The sequence below is a fragment of the Pleurodeles waltl genome, chromosome 7 (genome assembly GCF_031143425.1).
Source record: "Pleurodeles waltl isolate 20211129_DDA chromosome 7, aPleWal1.hap1.20221129, whole genome shotgun sequence".
In the NCBI taxonomy this organism is placed as follows: domain Eukaryota; kingdom Metazoa; phylum Chordata; class Amphibia; order Caudata; family Salamandridae; genus Pleurodeles; species Pleurodeles waltl.
In genome coordinates this window covers 1,236,692,854-1,236,712,863 of record NC_090446.1, presented here as the reverse complement: position 1 = coordinate 1,236,712,863, position 20,010 = coordinate 1,236,692,854, and the positions used below count along the sequence as shown (strand labels likewise).

Below are 20,010 nucleotides of genomic sequence, written 5' to 3'. Positions count from 1 at the left end.
ACGAGAGAATCAAGTATCAGTTGTGTCTACCGTTGATAAGGATTATTTTATACATAATCCCCTTTTTTTTGCAGATAAAGATGAAAACAATGACTGTATTATTTTTCCATTATAGACAAAGTTTATATAAACCCATTTGCAGAATTACATTTATACCTTTATGAACCTGTAATCAGGAAAGTCCTCAAGACATATATCTCAAGAGAATACTACATCATTTTGCAGTAACAGACCACTTTTGCTCTTGGAAACCAGCCATGCCTCCATGCAAATGCTGACTTTTTCTTTGCTTGGACTCTCTGCAATGTTCCGCTATTTTTTAACTAGGTTTGTGCTTTATAACTAACACATACTTTCATGCATGTATATAGATTGTGGACATGGCACATAAACAACATATAGCTGATCTAAACAGGTAAAGACTAAGGCCCTGATTCTAAGCTTTCCGCCCGCCAAGCGGGAACCGCCAGAAGACCGTACCGCGGTCAAAAGACCGCGGCGGTCATTCTGGGTTTCCCACTGGGCTGGCGGGCGACCGCCAAAAGGCCGCCCGCCAGCCCAGCGGGAAACACCCTTCCCACGAGGAAGCCGGCTCAGAATGGAGCCGGCGGAGTGGGAAGGTGCGACGGGTGCAGTTGCACCCGTCGCAAATTTCAGTGTCTGCAAAGCAGACACTGAAATTCTTTGTGGGGCCCTCTTACGGGGGCCCCTGCAGTGCCCATGCCATTGGCATGGGAACTGCAGGGGCCCCCAGGGGCCCCACGACACCCCATACCGCCATCCTGTTCCTGGCGGGTGAACCGCCAGGAACAGGATGGCGGTATGGGCTGTCAGAATCCCCATGGCGGCGCAGATTCCCATGGGCAGCGGAAAGTCGGCGGTACACCGCCGGCTTTCCGCTTCTGGCCGCGGCTGTACCGCCGCGGTCAGAATGCCCGGCGGAGCACCGCCAGCCTGTTGGCGGTGCTACCGCCGACCCCGGCCCTGGCGGTATTTTCCGCCAGGGTCAGAATGACCCCCTAATTGTTCAATAGAGTACACAGAATGTCTCAAGATAAAGAATGAGCATGTAATGCTCAGCCTTGGATGAACTATGAAGACAGTAACTTTCAAGTTTGTGACTTGTTGTAATTGAGGGTTGCATACGGCTGATCTCTACACCTGCCACACTGACAAAGATGCCTTATTATATTTCTGTAGTGATCATCTGAAAAATAATCACATGACAAAAGCTATGAAAAATAAGATTATCATCTAACTTCACAAATAATTGGTATTTTGTGTTGGTGGGTTGCAGTTGAATAGCTATTTATTTTCACATTTCTGGGGTGCACTAGCCTGTCACAGATATAGGTGAGAATGGACCTCAATCTTAATGCCCCTCAAGCAAGAATAGCACCATCACATGTTTAAGATGTATGAACTATACTTTTAGAAAAGTTCAGTAAATGCTTCTATAAAGTTAAAATATGGGCTTCACTATCATGCAACATGTGTAAGGGTAGGATTGTCAAATGCAACATTGTTTAATTGAAATGTAAACATACACACAATGGTTTCTATATGAATGATGATAACCATAAAGAAGATATTTGTGAGTATGGCTCATATATCACAAAGATGAAGGGAAACCACTAGCCAAATACTAACGTGACTGGGGACCAATTATCCCTCTAATCCTTTTCCTCTGTGTGTAGTAGTGGAAGATCTCTGTGTGCTGCAGCCAAGGCTATGTGTACCAAGCAACTGATCATGCATGTGAGTGCTTCACCCAGCAGTATAAATCTATGGCAATTACCACCCCAAACATCTGTTTACGAGTGCCAAACAGGTGCATTGTACACAAATAGCTTTAGTTAATAGGGTTGTGGGACAGTTTTGCATTGCACATTGTTGGACTTTTGCTTATGCAGGGTCATTCTGAATCTTTTTGCCTCCTGCCTCCTTTTTTTTTCTGACCTGTCGCTGTTGGCTGACTGTCAACCAAAGACCCCATTTCTAACATTGGTGGTCAGCGGTTGGGATTTGTACTTGTATTTGTACTTGACATACAGTGATTAAGTGTACACTACTGTTTTGAGTTCAGACCACTACGTGACCACATACTACTTGTCTTGTGATTCTGCTTTTTGTTCTCTGATGTCCTCCTGGAAGTATTGCTAATATTTTTGGACTTTGGTTTTTGGTTGTGAAGCCTTTGCAGAATGGAAGTCAATTTCTGGCACCTATTTATGTATAAAAAGTGGCAGCTTAAAGCATTCTGCATGGAAAGGGGACTGGCTGTGAACAAGAAATCCAGAAGGGAGGATCTTGAGTCAGCCCTGTTTCAGTATGAATTGAAACGTTGTCAGGCAACACCACCAAATGAGTCTGAGGAGGATAACTACTCTGAAGAGGAGGACTACTCTGAAGAGGAGGGCAGTGGCCCTGAGGAGGGAACAGAAAGAGATGATTGGCTCCTAGCTCGAATCTGGAGTCTGGAAGAGCTAGATGCAGAGCTTGAGAGGGCTGAGGAGAAGAGAGCCTTAGTCCTGGAAAAAGAAAGGATTACAGCTCAAGAGCTGAGCTGTGAAGAGCTGAAGCTGGAGGCCATGAGGGCTGAGTCCAGTTCAGATGGTGGCAGCAAAAATCTTGTATCCAGTACTGCTGAAGAAGTGCACATGCCCAGAGATGTGGTGCCCTACTTGAAGGAGGGAGTTAACACACGCCAGGAGGTTCAGGGGTATGAGGTAGCTCCAGTGAAGCACAGGGTCCTTGAGGTGGATTGGGGAACTGGCATAGGGAGTCATATTCCTACTGGTGGGAGGGACACTCTACTGACTCTAGGTGAGAGTGACAGGGAGAGGGGTTCCCCCCAGGTAGAAGTCCTGGTTATGGAGTGTGAAGACATCCCAGAAGTGTGTGGGTTGAGTGTCAGGGACAGTCGGGTACTGTCTCACCAGTCTCAGGAGGGTGATGTGGGGTGCTTTTTCAAAGCAGAGTCACTGGATGGTTGGGTGAAGGGTACTTTGGTTAATTCATGTAAGGGGCTGAGTGATGTAATTGCTGGAGAGCATATGTCTAGTCCTTATTTTCCAAAGCTACGCCAACACCAGGTGGAGTGTGAGTTCTCTGACCCCAGGGAGCTTACAATGGAGGCAGACCTCTTGGTGAGTACCAGAGAGTCTGAAGAGGCATTTGGGGGGGCTCCTGAGTGGAGTGGTCTAGGTATTTCCCAACCAGGTGAGGTAGGGAAGGATTGTAGTGTCCCAGGTAGGTCCCAGTGTAGTGGGATGGGTGAGGGACCCCATGTCCAGTCTCTGAGGAGAGGGAATGGGGATGGGCTGAGGTCCAAGGTGCCCGAGATCCAGTCCCAGGTCCTGGAGGGTTCCATGAGGGAACACCAGGAGGGGAGCCTAGCCTGTACAATAGGGCCATCTGTTGAGGGAGATCCCACAGTGTCAGGAGAACTTGGGGGGGCGGCTGTAGCCAGCGTCCCACCAGTTCTGGTGTCTGGCAGTACCACTCCTAGTGAGGGGGTGCAGAAGTCCAGACAGAGGGTTGAGGGGGGGTTGCGGACCCCAGTGGAGAACCTGGAGGGTCAGGGGTCAGCTCTGAGAGCAGAGCCCCCCATGAATGACCTTGGTGAGACCATTTCTGGGTTGGGGGGAATCCAGACTCTGTCAGATGGGCAGAGGTTAGGAGACCTGCGCCAGCCAGACTCTTGTGTGGCCCTTCGGGCCAGTGTGTCCCTTGAGGGGGGTAAGTGTGCCCCCCTGGAAGTCCTGGTGTGCCAGGCAATGGTTCAACCGCAGGGTGGTGACTCTGGGTTGAATGATCAGGTTCAGGGGGTAAACTCTGACCTGATGGGGTTTAAGTGTGCTCAAAAGGAAGTCCTGGTGCGCCAGGCAGTGGTTCAACCGCAGGGTGGTGATCCTGGGTTGGATGACCAGGTTCAGAGAGTAAACTCTGACCTGGTGGGGGGTATGTATGCCCCCCAGGAATTCCTGGGTTGCCAGGCAGTGGTCCAGTCTGTGGGTACAGACCCTGGACTGGAGGATCAGGTGCAGGGGATAAACCCTGACCTGAAGGGGGGGGCGGTTTGCCCAATCACCCCCCCTGGTGTGATTTCAAGGGGTACTCTCCCTGAGGGGTCGGTGCAGAACCCTGAGAGTAGGGGAAGGGGAGAGAAAGACTCACCCCTGACCCCAGAGCAATTTAAGGGTACAGACCCTGGATTGGAAGGCCAGGTTCAGGGTGTCCCCCCTGACCTGGAGGAAGGGGCTACTGCGAACAGTGCCCCTACCATGTTGTCTTCTGGGGGGCCACTCCTAGTTGGGTGGTTCAGGACCCCAGAAGAGAGGGCAGGGGGAGGGAAGCCTCACCCCTGGCCCTGGTCCAACCTGAAGGTACAGACCCCAGGTTGGAGGATCAGTTGCAGGTTAACATCCCTGCACTGGTGGAAGAATTGTGCAGGACTGCTTCTACAAGCACCCTGACAATTTTTTACTCTGGGGGTGCCGCTCCTGGAGGGAGGGTACAGAGCCCCAGAGGGGAGGACCAGGGTCAGGTTATCTTCTCTGACATGGTGGAAGGTAGATTGGTCAAAGGGTGTCAGGCACCTGGGGCTACCGCCCCCCACTCTCCACAGTCACAGTGGTTGGAGAGGCCTGAGGTCAGGCTCTCATCCCTGACAGTTGTCAGAGGTCACTGTTGCTTGCTGTCCTGGTGGACAGAGCTGCCCCTGGGGGGGGAACGAGAGTCACACCCCAGGGGTGGAGTGGGCAACACCACTGTGTTGGCCTTGGTGGTACTATCTGCCCATTGCAATACATCTGTGAGCAAAGTAAAGTTAGGCGCTGCACAGATGGTGTCTGCAGATGTGGAGAAGGGTTCCCCATGGGTTAGCTTAGTGGGCCCTGAGAGTATGGACAGAGGGATCCAACTGGAGTCAGGAAGGCATAGAACTGGAACATGCCCCTGCTGTTGTGGGCCTGGGTCCTTGTTCTATCGCCCCAATCAGGGAAGTACATCAAGGTATTGATTGTTCTCCCCTGGCTTTAGGCTGGTAGGGGGTCGTGTTGGACTTTTGCTTATGCAGGGTCATCCTGAATCTTTTTGCCTCCTGCCTCCTATTTTTTTCTGACCTGTCGCTGTTGGCTTTTGAACTCTGAGCACTTTCCTACTGCTAACCAGTGCTAAAGTGCATATGCTCTCCGTATAAATTGCATGTAATTGGTTTATCCATGATTGGCCTATTTGATTTACTAGTAAGTCCCTAGTAAGGTGCACTAGAGGTGCCAGGGCTTGTAAATCAAATGCTACTAGTGGGTCTGCAGCACTGGTTGTGCCACCCACATAAGTAGCTCTGTAATCATGTCTCAGACCTGCCACTGCAGTGTCTGTGTGTGTAGTTTTACACTGTAAATTCGACTTGGCAAGTGTACCCACTTACCAGGCCTAAACCTTCCCTTTTCTTACATGTAAGGCACCCCTAAGGTAGGCCCTAGGTAGCCCCAAGGGCAGGGTGCAGTGTATGGATAAGGTAGGACATATAGGGGGTCATTCTTACCTTGGCGGGTGGCGGAGGCCGCCCGCCAAAGTACCCCCGCCAGAACACCGCACCGCGGTCGTCAGACCGCTGCGGTGATTCTGGGTTTTCCACTGGGCTGGCGGGCGACCGCCAAAAGGCCGCTCGCCAGCCCAGTGGAAAACAACCTTCCCACGAGGACGCCGGCTCTGAATGGAGCCGGCCGAGTGGGAAGGTGCGACGGGTGCAGTTGCACCCGTCGCGAATTTCACTGTCTGCAATGCAGACAGTGAAATTCAAAGTGGGGCCCTCTTACGGGGGGCCCCTCGACACCCCATACTGCCATCCTGTTCCTGGCGGCAGAGCCGCCAGGAACAGGATGGCAGTATGGGGTGTCAGAATCTCCATGGCGGCGCAGCGAGCTGCGCCGCCATGGAGGATTCTTTTGGGCAGCGGAAAACCGGCGGGAGACCGCCGGTTTTCCACTTCTGACCGCGGCCAAACCGCCGCGGACAGAATGCCCTGCGGGGTACCGCCAGCCTGTTGGCGGTGCTCCCGCCAACCCTGGCCAGAATGACCCCCATAGTAATGTGATTTATATGTCCTGACAGTGAAATACTGCCAACTTCGTTTTTCACTGTTGCAAGGACTGTCTCTCTCATAGGATAATATGGGGGCTACCTTTAAATATGATTAATGTGTAGATTCCCCTAGAGAGTAGATGGACATGTGGAGTTTGGGGTCCCTGAACTCACAATTTAAAAATACATCTTTTAGTAAAGTTGATTTTAAGATTGTGCGTTTGAAAATGCCACTTTTAGAAAGTGAGCATTTTCTTGCTTAAACCATTCTGTGACTCTCCCTTGTTTGTGGATTCCCTGTCTGGGTCAGTTTGACAGTTGGGTTGTTTTTCACCTCGCACTAGACAGTGACACAAAGGGGGCTGGGGTGTAACCTGCATTTCCTGATTAGCCATCTCTTCTAGGAGGGAGGGGTGGAGTGGTCACTCTCATCTGAAAGGACTGTGCCTGCCTCTGACAATGCCGGCTCCAACCCCCTGGTGTGTGTCTGAGGCCTTGCCTGGGCAAGGCAGGATTTCACAAGTAGGTTTGAGTCCCCTTTGAAGAAAGGTGACTTCAAAGACTAAAATGGGTGTAAGAAGGGCACCCAAATCTACAGAAATTAGAAACACTTCTGGAACCAAGAGGAACCTCTGCCTGGAGAAGAGTTGATAGCTGAGGAAGAAGTGCTGCCCTGCCTGTGACTGTGCTTTGTGGAGCTTTCCTGCAGTGCTGCTTCTGCCAGAGTAAGAGGGCAAAGACTGGACTTTGTGTGCCTTCCATCTTGTGAAGAAATCTCCAAGGGCTTGATTTAGAGCTTGCCTCCTGTTGTTTGAAGTCTCAGGGACAGCAAAGACTTCTCTCTGCCAGCACTTGGAGTCTCTGGAGAGACTCCTGCTCTGACAAGTGGTGCCCTATCCAGTTCCTGGGCCCTTGAAAGGAAAGCTGGTGGAAATCCAAGGAAACCGACTTCGGACGACTCCGGACCGGCGCCGCTGCTGAATCCGGTAACGCCGCCTGCACCCGACGCCGTGACCCTCGCTGGAACGCGATGCTCTTCGCAGGCCCGACGCCGCTGCAGCCCCGCTGAAGTCCGCGACTCCGTGGAAGTCGCCGCACCACGTCGTGACCGACGCCGCTCGAAGTGCGTGGATTCAACGTTTCGCACAGACGCCGCGATCTCCGACTTCGCGCATCGGCTTGTTTTCACTCTTCACCAAAGGTACTGTACTTTGGGGTCTACACAACTCCGTGTCCGGCGCCACTAGTGTCGGCTTGTTGGGAACGACTCCGTCACGACGCCGTGTTAACATCTCATTGAAGCATTTTTGTTTCTACGCGCTATTTTTGAGTTTAATCTTTAAAAATTCATGACTTGTGTATGTCGGATTTTTGTCGTTTTGGTCTTGTTTTGTTTAGATAAATATTTCCTATTTTTCTAAACTGGTGTTGTGTCATTTTGTAGTGTTTTCATTAAGTTACTGTGTGTGTTGGTACAAATACTTTACACCTAGCGCTCTGAGGTTAAGCCTACTGCTCTGCCAAGCTACCAAGGGGGTAAGCAGGGGTTAGCTGAGGGTGATTCTCTTTTACCCTGACTAGAGTGAGGGTCCTTGCTTGAACAGGGGGTAACCTGACTGTCAACCAAAGACCCCATTTCTAACACACATACACACCCTGGTGGCATGAATTGTTTACTGCTGTATCACGTACATTCCGGGCTTCGAAAAGGACAACACACATAACGTTGTACCATTCCAAGATTTTTCTGAACAGCAGCATTAATGCAAGCAGTTGGAACATAGAGGCAGTTATTATTGAGCTCGAACTGGGATCTGGGCTGGACCCAGTGAAATATGCTAAAGCTTTTCCTAGTGTAATTTGCCAGCACTGGGACATATTGAGCAGCGTTCACAGGTCGTCTGCTTTTCGTTTGGAGCAGGAATCTGCAGGCATCCTTTTTTGCAGGCTTATATGACAAATTGAGAAAGAAAACAATAAGGTTCAAAACCCATGCTTTACAGTTTGCAAACAGCTTTTTGATGCTGGTTCATAGTTAACTGTGCTATATTAGAAGGACTGCAATCTATGAACTGCCAGTAATAAAGGATATGTGTCCAAAGCAGTAACCCACTCACCTATCTACAAAAGAAATGTGATTTGCATGTTATTTTACACAATGTGTTTTACTGTAGATGCATTAACCCTCACGTGCAGCCGCACGTCTCATTCTCAACCTCCCTCGCCACAAACACATCTCCGCCCACCTCAGATCTCTACACTGGCTGCCCATCAACAAAAGGATAATTTTCAAAATCCTTGTCCACGCTCACAAAGCCCTCCACGACACCGGACCGGCCTGCCTCAACGAACGAATCAACTTCCACAAACCAACATGACAGCTCCACCGACCTCGCCCTGACTACAGTCCCCCGCATCCAACACACCACCTCCAGCGGCAGATCCTTCTCCCACATCACCTCCAAAACCTGGAACTCCCTCCCCACCAACCTACGCAAGACCCAGGACCACCTAACCTTCAGAAAGCACCTCAAAACATGGCTTTTCAAGCAGTAACACCCCCCCCAGCACCTTGAGAACCTACCAGGTGAGTAGTGCGCTTAAGAAATTTGTTTGATTGATTGATTGATCTATGCAGCATTATGAATCAAAACTGTAACTAGACAAAACACAGATGTCTCCAGCATCTGCATGAACCAGTAGAGTTATCTTACCCTTACTACTATCCCCTATGCTTTCCTGGTTACACTAAGATCGCTGGCGAGTGTGTCCTTTCCTCATAAGATATTTTAAAAGGCAGATCAATTAAGCCAGAACAAATTTACTGTTACATTTGTCCTCCTTGCCAATGTTTTTGCTGCAGAGCTTTTAAAAAATAAGTGTATAAGTTGACAGCCAGAATCTGGTTTTTGTGACTCCATTCTTCGTGGCTGCACTCCCTTTCTGTTATGCCTTGACAAACAATTTATGAGTTTGCACATCAATGAGGTCTTTGTAGCGGGTTCATAGTAAGTTGGCAAACAAGTGCATGTCCTTCTAAGATCTGCACCCACAGGATAAAAGCCCTACAGAGCCTCTCATTACCCTAACTCCCCAGCACCGTATGTAAAGGGTTACATTCCTATGAGTAGGAGCTGAGTCTTGAAACTATTTGAAATTTAAAACATTCAACAAACATTTTAAAATATGATAACTTTGCATTCACTTTCAAAGAAAGTGTATTTCTTTAACATCTGGAAGTGTTTCCTATTAATACATCAAAATATATTTTTTTTAAGTGAGTGATTTTGAACATGAACTGAGAGACAGTCATTCACATAACAAGAGCAGCTACCCTACTGTGGATGAAATGCAGTCCAGTTTAACTGCAATAAATAAATGCATACTGTCTATAAAACATTCACCCTTGTGTTGTGTCCCCAAATGCTGCTGCTAGTATTGTTTTCAGTTTTTTGTAGCAGAAACTTGGCTCAAGGGCATGGAGCGCTTTGCATGAGCACCAGTTGCTTCACACAAAGGCACATTACTATGGGGGTTATTCCGACCCTGGCGGTCCCTGACCGCCAGGGCCGGGGACCGTGGAAGCACCGCCAACAGGCTGGCGGTGCTTCCGGCCAATTCTGACCGCGGCGGTAAAGCCGCGGTCAGAAAAGGGAAACCAGCGGTTTCCCGCCGGTTTTCCCCTGGCCAAAGGAATCCTCCATGGCGGCGCTGGGATTCCGACCCCCTTCCCGCCAGCCTGTTCCTGGCGGTTTACACCGCCAAGAAGAGGCTGGCGGGAACGGGTGTCGTGGGGCCCCTGGGGGCCCCTGCACTGCCCATGACACCTGCATGGGCAGTGCAGGGGCCCCCTAACAGGGCCCCATAAAGATTTTCAGTGTCTGCTTGGCAGACACTAAAAATTGCGATGGGTGCCACTGCACACGTCGCACCCCAGCAAATCCGCCGGCTCCATTCGGAGCCGGCTTCATCTTTGCTGGGGCTTTCCCGCTGGGCCGGCGGGCGATCTTTTGCAGATCGCCCGCCGGCCCAGCGGGAAAGTCAGAATGTCCCCCGCGGTCATCTGACCGCGGGCAGTGTTTATGCGGTTTGGAATGACCCCCTATGTGTTTTTTAAGACACTGGGAGATTAAGGGGGTGATTCTAACCCGCCGCCCGCCGAAGTTCCCCCACCAAAATACCGCTCCGCGGTCGAAAGACCGCTGAGGGTATTTTGGGATTTGCCCTGGGCTGGCGGGCGGCCGCCAAAAGGCCGCCCGCCAGCCCAGGGCAAATCAACCTTCCCACGAGGACGCCGGCTCAGAATTGAGCCGGTGTAGTGGGAAGGTGCGACAGGTGCAGTGGCACCCGTCGCGTATTTCAGTGTCTGCACAGCAGACACTGAAATACTTTGTGGGGCCCTCTTACGGGGGCCCCTGCAGTGCCCATGCCATTGTCATGGGCACTGCAGGGGCCCCCAGGGGCCCCGCGGCACCCCCTACCGCCATCCTGTTCCTGGCGGGAGTCCCACCAGGAACAGGATGGCGGTAGGGGGTGTCAGAATCCCCATGGCGGCGGAGCGTGCTCCGCCGCCATGGAGGATTCTCAAGGGCAGCGGGAAACCGGCGGGAAACCGCCGGTTTCCCGCATCTGACCGCGGCCGAACCGCCGCGGTCAGAATGCCCTGCGGGGCACCGCCGGTCTGTCAGAATGACCCCCTAAGTGATTTGCCCAGAGTCACAGTAGATTGAAAATGCACAGATCGGAATTATTTTCCCGTGGGGGTTAACAGCAGATCTCTTTCCCCTCAGTCTTACGGGGGTAAGAGAGAATATGGTTTTTCGTTCTAGATGCCCTCAAATTACAGTGCGATCTCAGCTCCTCACCAAGAGCCATCACGTTTAATACAAACCAGCGTTTAATAAATTGACATTTCAGAAGGTTTTCTGGGGCGGCGAACACAAAGAATTAACTTTGCAAGAAGCCGGGATTCGAACCCGGCTCCTAGGTGCCAAAAACGGCAACGCCCATTACACCGCACAGTTTCGAGAAGACGTTATAGGCTCCGGATAACAACAGAGCAGGCAGCAAGTATAGAAGCCGCAAACTCAGTAATCTACAGCATATCCAGCGTGCCCATGGCAGGAAAGCTGCTCTTCTGCCCCGCCTCGCAAAAGTACTGCCACTGCTCCTCTCACTTCGCCATGAAAGTGACAGTTTTTCCGCTACTTAGCATCATATGCATGTTTACGTACGTGGTGGAGGAATGGACTCTCGGTGACTTGCCCACTTTGTGAGCATGTGTGGATGCTGGGCGAAGGCCGTGAGCCCGCACATGTTAGCGGCAACTACGCGGGGGACATAAGATTATCAAAACGTAGGTTTATCAGACATTCTCATCATCCAGTCCCTAATAAATAGCCTCACACCTTTGCTTCCTCATTTAAATATGTGGTAGACTTGAGTATACTGATTTTTTCAAGCTTTAAAGTGGATATGTATACTATAAACGCCAGGCAGTAAGGTAAATGTTGCATCTGACATCTGTTTGCAATCCACAGCTAAGCTAAGCTTTCATTGTGTTTACATCTAACATTGATGAGGGCTATTTGACAGCTGCAATTGCCCCAAATTACTTATTGTCTTTTTATCAAGGGGGTTAAGCTACATGTATTCCATGACTTAAAAGTTGAACTATTTTCTTGAGTATGGGCTTGTCCAATAGGTGTGCAAGGCTTATATTTTGTGAGGATAATAGCTGGAAAATACTTCTTGAAATAGTTAAAATGTTTAGTGGTTTGATTGTATTATTTATAATAACTTAGGCCCTCATTCTGACCTTGGCGGTCTTTTCGCAAGACCGCTGAGTTACCGCCGCGGTGAAGACCGCCGACCGCGGCGGTGTGCCGCTGTGCGCATTCTGACCGCTGGGAGCGTTCCGCCGGAAAACCGCCAGCAGCCACACTGGCGGTCGGCGGGAAAGTGGAGACTGGTCAACCTCCACCGCCACGCCAGCAGAACACCGCCCACAGAATTACGACCCACATTTCTGTGTGGCGGTCTTCTGTTGGCGGTCTTCTGTTGGCGGTCACGTCCCTATGGCTCCCGTCGCCTCCCGGAGGACCAACGCACAAGGTAAGTTGATCGTCCGTGAGGGGAGGGGGTGGGGGGGTGTTGTGTGATGTGGGCGTGCATGGGGGTGTGCGTGTGAGTGTGTAGAGGGGGTGTGTGAGTGCGTGTATGCGGGCGGGGGGTGCTGCTGTGTCTATGGGTAATGTGTGCTGTTCGGCAGGTGCGCATGTCGGCATGTATGTGTGCGGGTATGTGTCCCCGTTGTGTATGTGTGTGTAGGGGGTGTGTATATGTGCATGTTGGGGGTGTGTGCATGTCGGGGTACATGTATGTGCATGTCGGGGTGGGGGTGGGGAGGGGGTTCGTACCACCTCTGGGGGGTGGCAGGGGGGTGGAGGGTGTGGGGGGAGGACTCGGGTGGGTAGTGGGGGGTGGGGGAGACCCCTATCAGTGCCAGGGAAGGAATTCCCTGGCCCCGATAGTGCTTACCGCCATGGTTCGCACGGCGGTTCCCGCCCGCAAGAAACCACGGCGGTAGGCAGGGTCATAATACCCTTGGCGGTCTTGGGACGACCGCCGGGCCGGAGTGCGCAAACTCCAGCCCCGCGGTCATGACCGCCGCGGCGGTCGGAGTGGAGAAGTAGCGGTCGGTCGCGGCGGGGACCGCCGCGGTCAGAATGCCATTTTTAATACCGCCGGTCTGTTCGCGGTCCGACCGCCGTCTCTCCGCCGACCGCCAGGGTCAGAATGAGGGCCAAAGTCTCATTCCTTGACCTGATTTGATTTGCAGGATAACATAAAATTTAAATTGTCATCAACCAAGTTATTTGGTAAATATATAAAAAATAATTAGGGTGCATCCTTCAGTATATAGCCGTGACCCTAATTTATTTTTGATCCTAGGGCCTTAAAAGTGACATGGAATTTTGAGTATATGTGCTTGTTAAGCACCTAGTTGGTTCTTTCACACTGGCTAGTTATGGTTGGCTTGACTAAGAAGGTTTGGAAACCTTTCTCAATTTTCCCATAAAAATAACCAAAATCTTACATTGTGAACTAGAACACGGGAATGTTGAGAGTTCAACTGAAGACAACTGAGTGGCTCACAGCCAATAATGGTTAGTATAGGCCTACAGCACCAACATCTCAATGTTTGTATTTCTGTTTCTCCCTGTTAACTTTAGAACATTCGCCCTCAGTGGGTGGACTGTTTTTGTAGCCTTATAGCCCTTCCTCTTTGGGCCATACTAGTTGTTAATGGCCTTCGCCCTTGTTATAGACATGGACCCGCAGATTCAGCCAATAGTTCGAATTTAATCATGTTACTTGGCAGGTCTGTTTTCCGGAGAATGGACCAGTAAGTTGACTATTCACTGTTGACAAACGTGGTGATGTGAAGGTAATGCACTGGAATTTCAGTAAAGCAGAATCAGCCTTCTATCCTTCTGAGGTTGGCAAACGGAGTACCATAAACTGAGCGATAGAAAAACTGTTATTTACATAGCAGAAAAACGTCACAAGTGCCTTATGAAATGCTGTATAAGAATACGTGGAATTTCCTGCTCGTCCTTAGATCCCAGTCTAAAGTCCCCAGTACGACACCAAGCTCCAGTAATATGATTCCATCAAAGTTCTCTTTGTAATGCTACAGATCATATATTGTGCTATGAAGTGATCTAAAACCAAATTGATTGTAACATAAAACACGTTGGCAAATCTCTCTCGTTTCACAACTGGCAATCATACCGCTTATTAAACTTTTATGTGTATTCATCAATCAGCCTTTGGTCTATCCAAGTACGAAATTTAACTGCAGGCCAATTTGTAAAAGCACCATGTGGACACTGAAAGAAAATTCCAAATAGAGTCTTTGAGTGCCAGGGATGTAGGAAGACAGTTACAAATGAGAAATCCCATCTGGGGAGAGGGGCTAATTAACAGAATCGAGGAAGAGGCCCCACTAATCAATAGAAAGGCGCCATTTGCACATTGCATAGCTTTGGCAAACAAATGTGCTCTGGGAGAGCATTACAATGGTTGGCTTTGTATCATGCTATTTAGTGTGGCATTAGTCAGAAGACTTTGGCGATGAACGCAAACAGATTTTAGCTGTTTCTAGATTAGACTTTATAGTTAACAGGTCTGAGAAATCCCAGAGGGGTTTTATAACAATATTGCTAGAAAATGAAAATAAAATAAGTATCCATGATTTGCTTCCGGCCTTCATAAAGGTTTGGGCTCATGCGGATAGATTTAAAATCAGACTAAATGCGCCAGGACTGCAAAGTGACCACTAGTTTAGCAAAATCTTATCTGTACATTTGAGGTCCATTGTAGGTCAGATGCACAAAAAACATACTAAGCTCACAAATCCTGCAGTTCTCAAAATCACAGAGTTCACGACCACAAAATGGCTTTTTTGCTCGCTAATAAATATGTTTTTGTGGAAGCAGAAGACCTTTTTTAATTGAAAAATTGGTTTACTGTTTCATCAGAATGTAAGTTAGGAAGGACATGAAAGGTGTGCCCCCCCTAAATGTGATTCACAATAGATGCAAATACAGTCACAGGCCATTGGTAAGGTACAGACTACTCAAAGTTAGTAGTGGCACATACGCAAAAGAAAAGATGTGCAAGTTGAATAGTTTCTGGAACTATGGCGTACGCCTTAGGTAGAGTAGGAAGAGGAGCATTCCCCAATGAATTTGTGTTTTAAGAACAAAAAATCCCATTTAGGAATAAAAACATAGGGATAGTGGTCTGCTATACCTCGCAGGATACCCTCACTGATTTGGTGGCCAATCACAGAGGGTTACAAATAATGAACTGCCTTATTAACATTCATTCAACAAGTTGTCCTGTGACCCCTGTGACTGGAGATTCGTGACATGCACTGAAAAGCACACAGTTCACAGTATAAAATTAGAGACTGGTCACAAATACACACGGCACAATTTCCAACCACTTTTTGCAGACTGTCTCCTTTGTACATCTGGTCCTAAATCGAATTAATGTTCTTCAGTATAGTGATTCAGAAGAAAAAAGTTACGCGTCTGGGATTTTTCTAAGATTACTATTATGTATGAAGCACCAATACTAGTCTGGTACCTTTCTATGTGAATGGCAATAATAACTGAATTTATTTATTAATTCTTTTACTGTTGGGGAGATGGTACACGTCTGTTTCAGTGTTTTTTCCTAAGAAAAAAAAATCGCTAGATTATTTAAACAAATGATCTTCAATGGTCTCTCTGTGCACCAATACAAACTAAGGCCCTCATTATGACCCTGGCGGTCCAAAGACCGCCAGGTCCACGCTGGCGGTCTTATTGCCAATGGGTCAGTGGTGAAGACCGCCAAATTATGTGTTCGGCGGTTTGGCTTCAGGCGATACTCTGTCTGTTACACCTATTTTCCACTGTCTGCCGGGCTGGAAGTGAACATCTTCAGCAAGGCGGATGCCGTGATACCGCTAGGGGTATTACGTTGCAAAAGACCACCAGCATACATACATTCCCCCTTCCCCTGCACCGCATACACGCACTCACCCGTTCTCCCCATCCACTTACACAGATGCACCTGCTCTCCCCGTTTACTCACAAACATGCACCCCCTCTCCTTGTTCACTCACACAAACATGCACCCCCTCCCCATTCACTTACATACACATGCACACGCATACACGCACTCACCCCTTCCATCTGCTCAGTCGCACTCATGCACTCAATTGCTCACACCCACACACACACACTCATGCACTCAGCCCCCTCCCCATCCGCATTCACCCCATCCACAAACACTCACACGCCCTCTTCCCCATCCACAATCACTCACACACGCAGCCACGCACCCTCAAACACCCCCCGCATTCACAACATTCACATACACACACGCACATACACGCTCACACACACGCACACACCCTCCCTTCCCTGTCAGACGATCCACTTACCTTGTCTGTCAAGGAGGTTGTCTGGGAGGGGACGGGTCCCGATGCTTCCACCGCCAGCAGCACCCTGCCATCAGGATATCACCACGGCGTATTATGGGTCGTAATATGGTGTGCGGCGTCCGTTTGGGGTGGCAGTGCCAGCAGTGGAACCACCTCTTCACAGCTGACCGCCAGCATGACTGGTGTCAGATTTCCACCGGATTTCGGGTGGAATTCAGAAATCAGTCGTAATAGTGCGATCTTTCAGCACCCGCGCTTTGGCAGTATTATGAAAAGACCACTAAAGTCACAATGTGGCCCTATATTTTGTATAGCACATTCATGCCTCTGCATTAGTGCAAATGCCACATCAATGCCTACTTGCAACCAGCAACTAGTTTCACTTTAAAACAAATTTGCTCATTAAATTGCTGTATTTCTCAAACAAACATAAATCTCAGAATGCCAATCGTAGAAATGTTGTCCTGAATATCTGCAGTGTCACAATCCAAACTATTTATGAGTTTTCCCAGGAAATGTAGTCCATACAATCAATTATGTAGTATCACAACACAGGCAGAATCAGTGTTTATAATAGACTATTGGTTTGATGACCAACATCAAACCTAGTACCCTCTGGAAAGTGTAAAATATGTACATTTTCTAATTCTGTGTGAACAGAGATATATAATAGTAGAAGACAGATCATCCTTGCCTTCCTTGGCTGGCTGTTAGAATGAACTCAACATGATGCATGAGCTGTTAGTAGCACTGTATTCCAAAACATCATGGTTCCCTCCAGTCACCCTCACGTAAAATACATATCCCTGCCAAAGCATGACCCCAATATCTGTTCCTCTGTGTCTCCTGAGTGTATGGGTACTGACATATATTTGTTGTCTTTAGGTTCCTGGTGCCCACAGATTATAAATTGGAAACAGGGACACAAAGGGTAAATACATGACTTTACATAGCACACATGGACAATAACACCTCGCCCTAATCAACATATATGCCCCTAACACCTCACAAGATCCCTACCTCAGGCACGTTCTCCATGAACAACTCCAGGGAGTTGTAGGGGACATAATTGTGGGAGAAGATTTTAATATAGTGTGGGACCCTAAGATGGGTCGCAACTCCACTTCATTCCATGGTACTGGGGCCATGCTCGCACACCAGAAAATAGCTATAACAGAATTGAGCCATAACAATGTTTGGTGCTTCACCCAGCCTGACTCAAGAGATTATTTATTTTTCTCTCATGTTCATTCCTCATGTTCGCACATAGACTATCTATTCCAAACACACTCCCTTATGCGTACTCTGGCCACAGCCGAGATTGCAACTATTTCAATCTCGGACCATGGACACATAGAACTGACATGTTCGGCCTCACAGCTTCATACGAAGGGTGCCCCCAGTGGAGTCTACCACCGCGACATCTCCAAGATCCAGTAGACATGGAGGAAATTTGTAACGGCATACTTAAATATCATACACACAGTGCCACCCAGGATACTACCCCACACACCCCATAGGATTGATTCAAGGACACCATTCAATAGGTAATCTCTTCCATAGCCATAACTAAAAATAGGTAAGCCCAACTGGTAGAAAACAAATTGACATCACTGATAAAGGCCCTGGACATTCAAGATGAAATAACAGCCATTCGTCGCTTTAAAAGGCAGTTAGCTGTCCCACGAGGACAACTATGCATGCACCAGACAAATAAAGCTGAAAGGTTTCTCTTGGCGCTTCGACAGAGATTCCTTGAAGGGAGCAACAAAGTGGGTTATCTACTTGCCGCAGGCTACGAAAGCACAGACTAAGACCCACATAGAAAAATTAAAACATCAGAGGTGATGTGGGTAACCAAAGAGCTAGTCAAACAGAAAGCATTCACTGACTTTTATCAAGGCCTATACACAGCTGAGTCGGCCTCACTCGCACACATAACAAAGTACATGGTTAATCTCACTTGGGATCCCATACATCCCCATAATGCAGAACTCCTAGAAACACCTACTACATTGGATGAACTTAGCAGCGGACTCCAAACACTGCCACTCAGGATGTTTCTGGGGCCAGATAGCTTACCGGTTAGCTTCTATATTCTGTTTCAACTGGAACTAGGTGCTCACATGGTCAACTTATACAACACTTTCACACAAAAAAGGGCCTCACTCCCTCTATGTCTGCAGCAGAGTTATCACTCATCCCTAAACCAGTCACTATGCTACTCATATTAACCTATTGTCCTGTTAAACACTGACGCAAAGATTCTCACTAAGATCTTGGCCCTTCAACTCGAGTTATACCTCCCATTCCTTATAGAGCCTGACCAAGGTGGATTCATACATAATAGGCTGAGAACTAACAATGTTTGCAGAGTTGCACATCTCATGGAGAAAGCACAGCACTACCACATACCATCATGCCTTCTCTCAATTGACTTGACTAGGACCGGGCCCACACATGATCTCCCCGAATCCTGAACTCATATGTCGCCCTGGTGGCAACTATCCGAGTGAATGTGCAAACCACTGGTCCCATTACCATTCGCAGGGGCACAAGACATGGCACCCCTGCTATTTGCCCTCATGGTGGAACTGCTGGCCATTGTCATCTGGCACACCAAGCAGGTTTCTGGTACCTCTTTTGGGGCAACACAACCACAAGATGAATTTATTTGCTGTTGATCTCTTACTCCATCTCTTTCCCCCTGCCACCACCCTCCCTGCGGTGGTTGCCATCGTCAGAGACTTTGAGGCCCTTTCAGGTTTCAAGGTAAACCTGTCCAAGTCCAGTATTCTTAAACTATTAGTCCTGGTAGAGGACTTTCCCCAATTGCAAACATTTGCAAACATTACCCCCCTTTCAGTGGTGCTCTGACAAGATTAATTACCTGGGACTCTATCCTAAGCCAATACTGACAACCTGGAGGAAAGTAAACTGGTCTCAACTGAGTCACGCTATACTTGAGGATATCTGGAGATGGAAGCGCTTGCCTACTTCCTGGTTGGGGAGGGTCAATGTGGTCAAAATGAATATTTTGCCTCGGGCCCTTTACCTATTCCAGAACCTACCCACTCCGATACCTCAAGATGGCATGACATAATCACAATGTGACATTCACACATACATCTGGAACAAGAAGCATCCCAGAATATCCAATGCCCTTCTGATGCAACCCTGCGACAGGGGGGACTAGCATGTCCTAACATGTTGGAGTACTACTGGGTGGCACATCTGAGGTATAGTTCAGCCTGGACGGCACAAGAGAGTGAGTTTCATTGGCTGCAAATGGACAGGGAAGTGGCATGAAGAACACTGTGGGGCCTGGCCTGGCAACTAGCCATGGTCAACCCTGTAGTGCTTATCTGGCCACCCCCACTGTGACGGTCCTCCACATATGGGACAAGGTGGCTCTCAGAAAGGGACTGACTATATTTCCCTCCACCAATACTCTGATCACTCGCTATCCCGAGTTCGCACCTTCCCTGTCCCTGGCTGCCTTCAGTAATTGGACAGATAAGGACTACCGAACCCTCAAAGACCTGTTTGTGGGGACTGACATGAAAACTTCTGATCAGTGCAAGACAGGGTTTCAAGTAACAGACTGCACTAGGATGCAACATCTCCAGCTACGGCACTGGGCATTACACCCTTCTATCTATCCTGCTACTGTCAGACCCTTCACGCTTTTTGAGCAGCTATACAGGTTGGGTTGTGCGCGCGACGCGCTCTTCCGCGCGACTATGCGTGCAATCAAAATGGATCGAACTTGGAATGGTGAGTGTTGGTTGAATGTGTTGGGGGCAGTTGGTGTTGGGCAGCCGGTGTGGGCGGACGGGAATTGAGGCTGTATTATTCGAGCTTAAAAATAAAGAAGATAATTTGGAAACTCTTCTGGTGTACGCCTCACCTATTCA

General features: G+C 48.8%; 1 protein-coding gene across 3 annotated transcripts in view; it reads right to left on the bottom strand.

Annotated features, from left to right (window-relative positions):
* Window positions 1-20,010, bottom strand: part of SHISA6 (shisa family member 6) — a 1,352,839-nt gene that overhangs the window by 334,784 nt on the left and 998,045 nt on the right. The window lies entirely within an intron of this gene.